This window comes from Urocampus carinirostris, unplaced genomic scaffold (assembly GCF_059441175.1).
Source record: "Urocampus carinirostris isolate Australia breed hairy pipefish unplaced genomic scaffold, RoL_Ucar_1.0 HiC_scaffold_249, whole genome shotgun sequence".
NCBI classification, from domain to species: domain Eukaryota; kingdom Metazoa; phylum Chordata; class Actinopteri; order Syngnathiformes; family Syngnathidae; genus Urocampus; species Urocampus carinirostris.
The window spans coordinates 2,501-13,546 of NW_028283341.1; the positions used below are offsets into that span (position 1 = coordinate 2,501).

At 54.6% G+C, this 11,046-nt stretch overlaps 2 non-coding genes across 2 annotated transcripts; both read right to left on the reverse strand.

The window, feature by feature from the left end:
- Positions 1 to 135: 135 nt before the first annotated feature.
- On the reverse strand, positions 136 to 289 carry LOC148344847 (5.8S ribosomal RNA). Its single transcript, XR_015849052.1, has one exon. It is a non-coding gene; the product is annotated as a 5.8S ribosomal RNA (ribosomal RNA).
- Positions 290 to 1,631: 1,342 nt separating this feature from the next.
- Positions 1,632 to 3,618, reverse strand: LOC148344848 (18S ribosomal RNA). The gene has a single exon (XR_015849053.1). It is a non-coding gene; the product is annotated as an 18S ribosomal RNA (ribosomal RNA).
- Positions 3,619 to 11,046: the final 7,428 nt, after the last annotated feature.

Below are 11,046 nucleotides of genomic sequence, written 5' to 3' on the forward strand. Positions count from 1 at the left end.
CACCCGCCGGGCGGACCGGCGGAATGTCGCGGAGGGCCCGAGCCTCGCCCGCGCGGACCGGGTTCTCGCGCCACCCGCCGGACGGACCGGCGGAATGTCGCGGAGGGCCCGGCCCGCGTCCGATCGATTGGAAAGCGCCGCTCAGACAGGCGTGGCCCCGGGGTAAAACCGGGGCCGCAATGTGCGTTCAAAGTGTCGATGATCAATGTGTCCTGCAAATCACATTAGTTCTCGCAGCTAGCTGCGTTCTTCATCGACGCACGAGCCGAGTGATCCACCGCTAAGAGTCGTACGTTTGGGCCCTTTTACGTCCGCCCGGGACGATCGGAGACAAATTCACGACAGGGTTTGTACCGGAGACGAACGCGCCGCGGGTGCCGTTCGGTCGCTCCCGCGAGCGAGCCCCTAACCCGCGGCGCGGTTACCGACGGGCGCGATACGCGCGACGCCGCGACGAGCCGAGCGGGTCGGGCGCGCGGCGCTGAGGCCGGCGCCCGGCGTCTCCCGCTCGGGGCCGCGACGGCGCCCGAGACGTGCGTCGGCCCGGGTAGGTCGGGCGCTCGGCGCTGAGGCCGGCGCCCGGCGTCTCCCGCTCGGGCCTGACACGACTCGGCGACCGGACTCGCCGGGTAGGTCGGGGGCTCGGCGCTGAGGCCGGCCCCCGGCGTCTCCTACCCGGACCCCGGAAGGCCATCCGACTTGGAAGCCCCGCCGCGCCGCGAAGCGACGCTTTGGGTGTTGCTACCCGTCAGCGAGTGGGTTTGGTTTACAAGGGCGGCGCGACCGCGCTGACACCGAGGGGGGACTGGCCCCCGACCCGGCCGCGGCCTGCCCGGACTATGGATGGACAGAGGAGACCGCGGCGGACCGCGCGGAACCGAACCCCCGGTGTCCGGAGCCCCGGGAGGGACTCCGGTGTCCGGGGGCCGGCCCACGCGCGCGCTACGCGGCCCCTCGAGGGCTCCGGCCGACGGACGCGTTTGGCCGGGGAAAAAGGTAGCCGGTGGGAGCACCGTTTCGTCGCCCTGAACCTTCGTCTCGGGCGGGCGTCCCGACGCCGCCGCCATACGGCCGTTGTGATCCGTGCGGGGATCCGCTTGCTCGGCGACCCTCGCCGAGAGCAGCCCCGCGCCGCACGGACACGCGACACCGACGGGCGGACGGACGCCGGGGCGCCGGCCCGAACCGTTACCTTTAAAGGACGGGAGGTCGTCGAGGCGAGTGCCGCCCAGGAAGCGCGCGCCGGAAGCGCGAGAACCGCGCCGAGCTAGGGTCGTCGGCATAGGGGGATTCCCCGGTTACGGGGGTCCCGCGCACGGCCGCCGCCTTTCGCCCGTCGCTGGCGGTCGCCTGTCGTCGCGCCGCGCCGCGCTACTGGGGTCGTCGGACGAGCGCGCTACCCCGCTCGCACGGAGGTAGCGCGACATCGCCCGCCGCCTTTTCTCGCGTCGCGCCGCGCCGCGTGGCGCCCGCCGAACTCGCTCCGACGCGCGGCCCGGGAGTGACCCGCGCCGCGCCCCCCGTCCCGTCCCGTCCCGGTCTACCCTCTTCCTCCGCCTGCGACGACCCGCCGCCCTCGGCGTCTGGCTCGTCGGGGGTGTACCGAGGCGGATCTGCTGCCGCTCGTACGTTAATGATCCTTCTGCAGGTTCACCTACAGAAACCTTGTTACGACTTTTACTTCCTCTAGATAGTCAAGTTCGACCGTCTTCTGGCACACCGCCGGAGCCGGGGCCGGCCCCGGCGGGGACTATCCGAGGACCTCACTAAGCCATCCGATCGGTAGTAGCGACGGGCGGTGTGTACAAAGGGCAGGGACTTAATCAACGCAGGCTAATGACCCGCGCTTACTGGGAATTCCTCGTTGGTGGGAAATAATTGCAATCCCCAGGCCCTGTCACGAGCGGGGTTCATAGGATTACCCGCGCCTGCCGGCGCGGGGATAGACGACGCGCTTATACGCTCAGTGTGGCGCGCGTGCAGCCCCGGACATCTAAGGGCATCACAGACCTGTTATTGCTCATTCTCGTGTGGCTGAGAGCCACTTGTCCCTCTAAGAAGTTTTCTGCCGCCGACCGCGCGGGGGGCCGCGGTACTATTTAGTATGTTTGAGTCTCGTTCGTTATCGGAATTAACCAGACAAATCGCTCCACCAACTACGAACGGCCATGCACCACCACCCACGGTATCGAGAAAGAGCCTTCAATCTGTCAATCCTTTCCGTGTCCGGGCCGGGTGAGGTTTCCCGTGTTGAGTCAAATTAAGCCGCATGCTCCACTCCTGGTGGTGCCCTTCCGTCAATTCCTTTAAGTTTCAGCTTTGCAACAATACTCCCCCCGGAACCCAGACACTTGGTCGGTTTCCCGGGTGCTGCTCGGCGGGTCATGGGAATAACGCCGCCGGATCGCGAGTCGGCATCGTTTATGGTCGGAACTAGGACGGTATCTGATCGTCTTCGAACCTCCGACTTTCGTTCTTGATTAATGAAAACATTCTTGGCAAATGCTTTCGCTCTCGTCCGTCTTGCGCCGGTCCAAGAATTTCACCTCTAGCGGCGCAGTACGAATGCCCCCGGCCGTCCCTCTTAATCATGGCCCCAGTTCATGACAACCCACAAAATAGAACCGGAGTCCTATTCCATTATTCCCAGCTGCGATATGCAGGGGCGGCCGTGTGGCCTGCTTTGAACACTCTAATTTCCTCAAAGTAAACGCTTCGGGCCCCGCGAGTGACACCCAGCGAAGGGCATCACGGGGGCTTTTGCCGAGAGGCAGGGGCTGGGACAGACGGATGCACGCCTCGCGGCGGACCGTCAGCTCGCGTCCCGGGGTCCAACTAGGAGCTTTTTAACTGCAGCAACTTTAAAATACGCTATTGGAGCTGGAATTACCGCGGCTGCTGGCACCAGACTTGCCCTCCAATGGATGCTGGCCGATGGGTTTGTGTTCGGCTCATTCCAATTACGGAGACTCGAACGAGTCCCGTATTGTTATTTTTCGTCACTACCTCCCCGTGTCGGGAGTGGGTAATTTGCGCGCCTGCTGCCTTCCTTGGATGTGGTAGCCGTTTCTCATGCTCCCTCTCCGGAATCGAACCCTGATTCCCCGTTACCCGTGGTCACCATGGTAGGCGCAGAGTCTACCATCGAAAGTTGATAGGGCAGACATTCGAATGAGTCGTCGCCGCCTCGGGTGGGCGAGCGATCGGCACGAGGTTATCCTGAGTCAACACAAAGGGGGGGCCGGGCCGGCGGAACGAGGACCGGCGCGCGCGGAGCCGCCCGCGCCGCTTACGCCCCCGCCCGGAGAGGCGGAGGCCGGACGCGGGGGACGCGCGCGACGGCTGAGCCCCCGCCCGCCGGACACCGCGTGGGTTTTTGTGTCTGATAAATGCACGCGTCCCCGGGGCGAGGCCGGAGCCCCGCCCGCGAGTCGGCGCTCGTTTGCATGTATTAGCTCTGGATTTGCCACAGTTATCCAAGTAACGGTGGAGCGATCAAAGGAACCATAACTGATTTAATGAGCCGTTCGCAGTTTCACTGTACTGGCCATTCGTACTTAGACATGCATGGCTTAATCTTGAAAACAAGCATATGCTACTGGCAGGATCAACCAGAGTGCGTCTGCCGCCGGGGGGGCGCTGCTGGTGGCGGTGCGGCCCTGGTCCGGGACGAGGCTGTGGCTACAGCCGGGCCCGGGGGGCCGCGCGACACTCGTATACGTTCGGACGGGCTGACGAGCGGGTGTCGTGAAACGATGTTTCGCGCGGAGCCCTAGCACGCGTGGCGTCGGGCTCCGCGACGGTCGGACGTCTGGGTGTGGCTCGAGACGGAAGCTCGACCTCGGTTCGTCTTGGTTCTGCCGCCAAAAGGTTCACGCCGAGGCATGGTTTCGCAAGAGGGCCCCGCGAGTGCCAGCCGTGGATCCCGCCTCACTCGTAACTCGTATCGGATTCGTCCGGCCTCACTTTCGTTCGCACATCGGACAGTTATACGTGTGCTTTAGTAGCTTCCGTTCCCTCTTAGTGAGGCCGTCCGTACGTACCGCCCCAGCTCTTTCTGAGGCGGGTATCCACTCGGCTCGGGGGGGCCCAACGTTTGCCTAGTATCCTCGGCGCTGGAGCTTGACCCGCAAAGCCGGAGGAGCCGCACGCCCGAACACCGGCTTGCGCCGGCCGACGTGGGCCCTCCGAGGCGGGTCTCGTGTGCCAATCGCTCAGTTGGGGAACCGGCAGGCCCGTGGGCCGACGCCGGCTCACCCGGGGGTGAAGGGTGCTTCGATGGAGGCCCCCTGTCAGCCTCCGCGGAAGTCCGGCTTCAATACTTTAAAGTTTGAAAAACTTAGACATTTTTCGAGAACCGGAGCTTAGAGGGGTACATGCAAAAGCCAGGGCCGCGGGAAGCGCCCTAAATACTTCAATACTTTAAAATTTGAAAAACTTAGAAATTTTTCGAGAACCGGCATCTTCCCTCGGTAATTGCGAGATGCGAGGCCGCCCCTAGCCTCTGCTCTGTCGGACTCAATGGTCACGGGTGGCCGCTGATTAGCCCTGGTGCTCACCTCTCAAAATTGCGAGTCCCTAATATAATTCTGGCTGTCGGCTGGAGAAGGGGGTATAAAATCGGCACTTGAGGGAACGCCGGGCCCTCAAGTTCGGGGCCCTCTAGCGGATTTTTGAGGTACTGCACTCCCATTGGAAATGCATTGGCCATAGGAATACATGGGCGCTCCGTCCACTACAATGTAATTCCCTCACAATATCTGCCCCCGCGTGGCCGCGCGATGCTACTGCTGCCCCGTTGGGAATGAATGGGCCTTTCGGAGGCCATAAATACAGCGCCGCTGCATGGATTTTGGCGGTACTGCGGCTGTCGTTGAAAATACATGGACCCGTCTGAATGAATGGGCCTTTCGGATTCCATAAACCCAGCGCCGCTGCATGGATTTTGGCGGTACTGCGGCTGTCGCTGAAAATACATGGACCCGTCTGAATGAATGGGCCTTTCGGAGGCCATAAACTCAGCGCCGCTGCATGGATTTTGGCGGTACTGCGGCTGTCGCTGAAAATACATGGACCCGTCTGAATGAATGGACAAAATATAAATCAGACACTACAGAACACAAGCATAATCCAAGATTACAAAATCATCTCAGCCTTTAAAAGAAACAAAAACCTGAAAGACTACTTAGTAAAAAGTAAATTACCAGAAATCAACATAACACAAACGCAGGGCCCCACATTCTACAAACAAGCCACCACAGTTAGGAACACCGTCACCCACACAAACTACCTAATTAAACAAACAATCACACCTGCTACGGAAAACTGAAAATACATGGACCCGTCTGAATGTATGGGCCTTTCGGAGGCCATAAACTCAGCCAGCGCCGGGCCAGTGTTTGGGGTATTGTGCCCGCCACTAGTGGCTGAATACATAATAATAATAATAATAATAATAATTCCCTTGTATTGTCATTCTGTGTAACAATGTACACAGAACGAAATGTCGATTGCACTGGGCTAGTGTTGAGGGAACGTCGGGCCCTCAAGTTCGGTGGCTTGGAGCGGATTTTTGAGGTACTGCACTCCCATTGGAAATGCATGGGCGCTCCGTCCACTACCATGTAATTCCCTCACAATATCTGCCCCTGCGTGGCCGCGGGATGCTACTGCAGCCCCGTTGGTAATGAATGGGCCTTTCGGAGGCCATAAATACAGCGCCGCTGCATGGATTTTGGCGGTACTGCTGCTGTCGCTGAAAATACATGGACCCGTCTGAATGAATGGGCCTTTCGGAGGCCATAAACTCAGCGCCTCTGCATGGATTTTGGCGGTACTGCGGCTGTCGCTGAAAATACATGGACCCGTCTGAATGAATGGGCCTTTCGGAGGCCATAAATCCAGCGCCGCTGCATGGATTTTGGCGGTACTGCGGCTGTCGCTGAAAATACATGGACCCGTCTGAATGAATGGACAAAATATAAATCAGACACTACAGAACACAAGCATAATCCAAGATTACAAAATCATCTCAGCCTTTAAAAGAAACAAAAACCTGAAAGACTACTTAGTAAAAAGTAAATTACCAGAAATCAACATAACACAAACGCAGGGCCCCACATTCTACAAACAAGCCACCACAGTTAGGAACACCGTCACCCACACAAACTACCTAATTAAACAAACAATCACACCTGCTACGGAAAACTGAAAATACATGGACCCGTCTGAATGTATGGGCCTTTCGGAGGCCATAAACTCAGCCAGCGCCGGGCCAGTGTTTGGGGTATTGTGCCCGCCACTAGTGGCTGAATACATAATAATAATAATAATAATAATAATTCCCTTGTATTGTCATTCTGTGTAACAATGTACACAGAACGAAATGTCGATTGCACTGGGCTAGTGTTGAGGGAACGTCGGGCCCTCAAGTTCGGTGGCTTGGAGCGGATTTTTGAGGTACTGCACTCCCATTGGAAATGCATGGGCGCTCCGTCCACTACAATGTAATTCCCTCACAATATCTGCCCCCGCGTGGCCGCGCGATGCTACTGCTGCCCCGTTGGGAATGAATGGGCCTTTCGGAGGCCATAAATACAGCGCCGCTGCATGGATTTTGGCGGTACTGCGGCTGTCGTTGAAAATACATGGACCCGTCTGAATGAATGGGCCTTTCGGATTCCATAAACCCAGCGCCGCTGCATGGATTTTGGCGGTACTGCGGCTGTCGCTGAAAATACATGGACCCGTCTGAATGAATGGGCCTTTCGGAGGCCATAAACTCAGCGCCGCTGCATGGATTTTGGCGGTACTGCGGCTGTCGCTGAAAATACATGGACCCGTCTGAATGAATGGACAAAATATAAATCAGACACTACAGAACACAAGCATAATCCAAGATTACAAAATCATCTCAGCCTTTAAAAGAAACAAAAACCTGAAAGACTACTTAGTAAAAAGTAAATTACCAGAAATCAACATAACACAAACGCAGGGCCCCACATTCTACAAACAAGCCACCACAGTTAGGAACACCGTCACCCACACAAACTACCTAATTAAACAAACAATCACACCTGCTACGGAAAACTGAAAATACATGGACCCGTCTGAATGTATGGGCCTTTCGGAGGCCATAAACTCAGCCAGCGCCGGGCCAGTGTTTGGGGTATTGTGCCCGCCACTAGTGGCTGAATACATAATAATAATAATAATAATAATAATTCCCTTGTATTGTCATTCTGTGTAACAATGTACACAGAACGAAATGTCGATTGCACTGGGCTAGTGTTGAGGGAACGTCGGGCCCTCAAGTTCGGTGGCTTGGAGCGGATTTTTGAGGTACTGCACTCCCATTGGAAATGCATGGGCGCTCCGTCCACTACCATGTAATTCCCTCACAATATCTGCCCCTGCGTGGCCGCGGGATGCTACTGCAGCCCCGTTGGTAATGAATGGGCCTTTCGGAGGCCATAAATACAGCGCCGCTGCATGGATTTTGGCGGTACTGCTGCTGTCGCTGAAAATACATGGACCCGTCTGAATGAATGGGCCTTTCGGAGGCCATAAACTCAGCGCCTCTGCATGGATTTTGGCGGTACTGCGGCTGTCGCTGAAAATACATGGACCCGTCTGAATGAATGGGCCTTTCGGAGGCCATAAATCCAGCGCCGCTGCATGGATTTTGGCGGTACTGCGGCTGTCGCTGAAAATACATGGACCCGTCTGAATGAATGGACAAAATATAAATCAGACACTACAGAACACAAGCATAATCCAAGATTACAAAATCATCTCAGCCTTTAAAAGAAACAAAAACCTGAAAGACTACTTAGTAAAAAGTAAATTACCAGAAATCAACATAACACAAACGCAGGGCCCCACATTCTACAAACAAGCCACCACAGTTAGGAACACCGTCACCCACACAAACTACCTAATTAAACAAACAATCACACCTGCTACGGAAAACTGAAAATACATGGACCCGTCTGAATGTATGGGCCTTTCGGAGGCCATAAACTCAGCCAGCGCCGGGCCAGTGTTTGGGGTATTGTGCCCGCCACTAGTGGCTGAATACATAATAATAATAATAATAATAATAATTCCCTTGTATTGTCATTCTGTGTAACAATGTACACAGAACGAAATGTCGATTGCACTGGGCTAGTGTTGAGGGAACGTCGGGCCCTCAAGTTCGGTGGCTTGGAGCGGATTTTTGAGGTACTGCACTCCCATTGGAAATGCATGGGCGCTCCGTCCACTACAATGTAATTCCCTCACAATATCTGCCCCCGCGTGGCCGCGCGATGCTACTGCTGCCCCGTTGGGAATGAATGGGCCTTTCGGAGGCCATAAATACAGCGCCGCTGCATGGATTTTGGCGGTACTGCGGCTGTCGTTGAAAATACATGGACCCGTCTGAATGAATGGGCCTTTCGGATTCCATAAACCCAGCGCCGCTGCATGGATTTTGGCGGTACTGCGGCTGTCGCTGAAAATACATGGACCCGTCTGAATGAATGGGCCTTTCGGAGGCCATAAACTCAGCGCCGCTGCATGGATTTTGGCGGTACTGCGGCTGTCGCTGAAAATACATGGACCCGTCTGAATGAATGGACAAAATATAAATCAGACACTACAGAACACAAGCATAATCCAAGATTACAAAATCATCTCAGCCTTTAAAAGAAACAAAAACCTGAAAGACTACTTAGTAAAAAGTAAATTACCAGAAATCAACATAACACAAACGCAGGGCCCCACATTCTACAAACAAGCCACCACAGTTAGGAACACCGTCACCAACACAAACTACCTAATTAAACAAACAATCACACCTGCTACGGAAAACTGAAAATACATGGACCCGTCTGAATGTATGGGCCTTTCGGAGGCCATAAACTCAGCCAGCGCCGGGCCAGTGTTTGGGGTATTGTGCCCGCCACTAGTGGCTGAATACATAATAATAATAATAATAATAATAATTCCCTTGTATTGTCATTCTGTGTAACAATGTACACAGAACGAAATGTCGATTGCACTGGGCTAGTGTTGAGGGAACGTCGGGCCCTCAAGTTCGGTGGCTTGGAGCGGATTTTTGAGGTACTGCACTCCCATTGGAAATGCATGGGCGCTCCGTCCACTACCATGTAATTCCCTCACAATATCTGCCCCTGCGTGGCCGCGGGATGCTACTGCAGCCCCGTTGGTAATGAATGGGCCTTTCGGAGGCCATAAATACAGCGCCGCTGCATGGATTTTGGCGGTACTGCTGCTGTCGCTGAAAATACATGGACCCGTCTGAATGAATGGGCCTTTCGGAGGCCATAAACTCAGCGCCTCTGCATGGATTTTGGCGGTACTGCGGCTGTCGCTGAAAATACATGGACCCGTCTGAATGAATGGGCCTTTCGGAGGCCATAAATCCAGCGCCGCTGCATGGATTTTGGCGGTACTGCGGCTGTCGCTGAAAATACATGGACCCGTCTGAATGAATGGACAAAATATAAATCAGACACTACAGAACACAAGCATAATCCAAGATTACAAAATCATCTCAGCCTTTAAAAGAAACAAAAACCTGAAAGACTACTTAGTAAAAAGTAAATTACCAGAAATCAACATAACACAAACGCAGGGCCCCACATTCTACAAACAAGCCACCACAGTTAGGAACACCGTCACCAACACAAACTACCTAATTAAACAAACAATCACACCTGCTACGGAAAACTGAAAATACATGGACCCGTCTGAATGTATGGGCCTTTCAGAGGCCATAAACTCAGCCAGCGCCGGGCCAGTGTTTGGGGTATTGTGCCCGCCACTAGTGGCTGAATACATAACAATAATAATAATAATAATAATTCCCTTGTATTGTCATTCTGTGTAACAATGTACACAGAACGAAATGTCGATTGCACTGGGCTAGTGTTGAGGGAACGTCGGGCCCTCAAGTTCGGTGGCTTGGAGCGGATTTTTGAGGTACTGCACTCCCATTGGAAATGCATGGGCGCTCCGTCCACTACCATGTAATTCCCTCACAATATCTGCCCCTGCGTGGCCGCGGGATGCTACTGCAGCCCCGTTGGTAATGAATGGGCCTTTCGGAGGCCATAAATACAGCGCCGCTGCATGGATTTTGGCGGTACTGCTGCTGTCGCTGAAAATACATGGACCCGTCTGAATGAATGGGCCTTTCGGAGGCCATAAACTCAGCGCCTCTGCATGGATTTTGGCGGTACTGCGGCTGTCGCTGAAAATACATGGACCCGTCTGAATGAATGGGCCTTTCGGAGGCCATAAATCCAGCGCCGCTGCATGGATTTTGGCGGTACTGCGGCTGTCGCTGAAAATACATGGACCCGTCTGAATGAATGGACAAAATATAAATCAGACACTACAGAACACAAGCATAATCCAAGATTACAAAATCATCTCAGCCTTTAAAAGAAACAAAAACCTGAAAGACTACTTAGTAAAAAGTAAATTACCAGAAATCAACATAACACAAACGCAGGGCCCCACATTCTACAAACAAGCCACCACAGTTAGGAACACCGTCACCCACACAAACTACCTAATTAAACAAACAATCACACCTGCTACGGAAAACTGAAAATACATGGACCCGTCTGAATGTATGGGCCTTTCGGAGGCCATAAACTCAGCCAGCGCCGGGCCAGTGTTTGGGGTATTGTGCCCGCCACTAGTGGCTGAATACATAATAATAATAATAATAATAATAATTCCCTTGTATTGTCATTCTGTGTAACAATGTACACAGAACGAAATGTCGATTGCACTGGGCTAGTGTTGAGGGAACGTCGGGCCCTCAAGTTCGGTGGCTTGGAGCGGATTTTTGAGGTACTGCACTCCCATTGGAAATGCATGGGCGCTCCGTCCACTACAATGTAATTCCCTCACAATATCTGCCCCCGCGTGGCCGCGCGATGCTACTGCTGCCCCGTTGGGAATGAATGGGCCTTTCGGAGGCCATAAATACAGCGCCGCTGCATGGATTTTGGCGGTACTGCGGCTGTC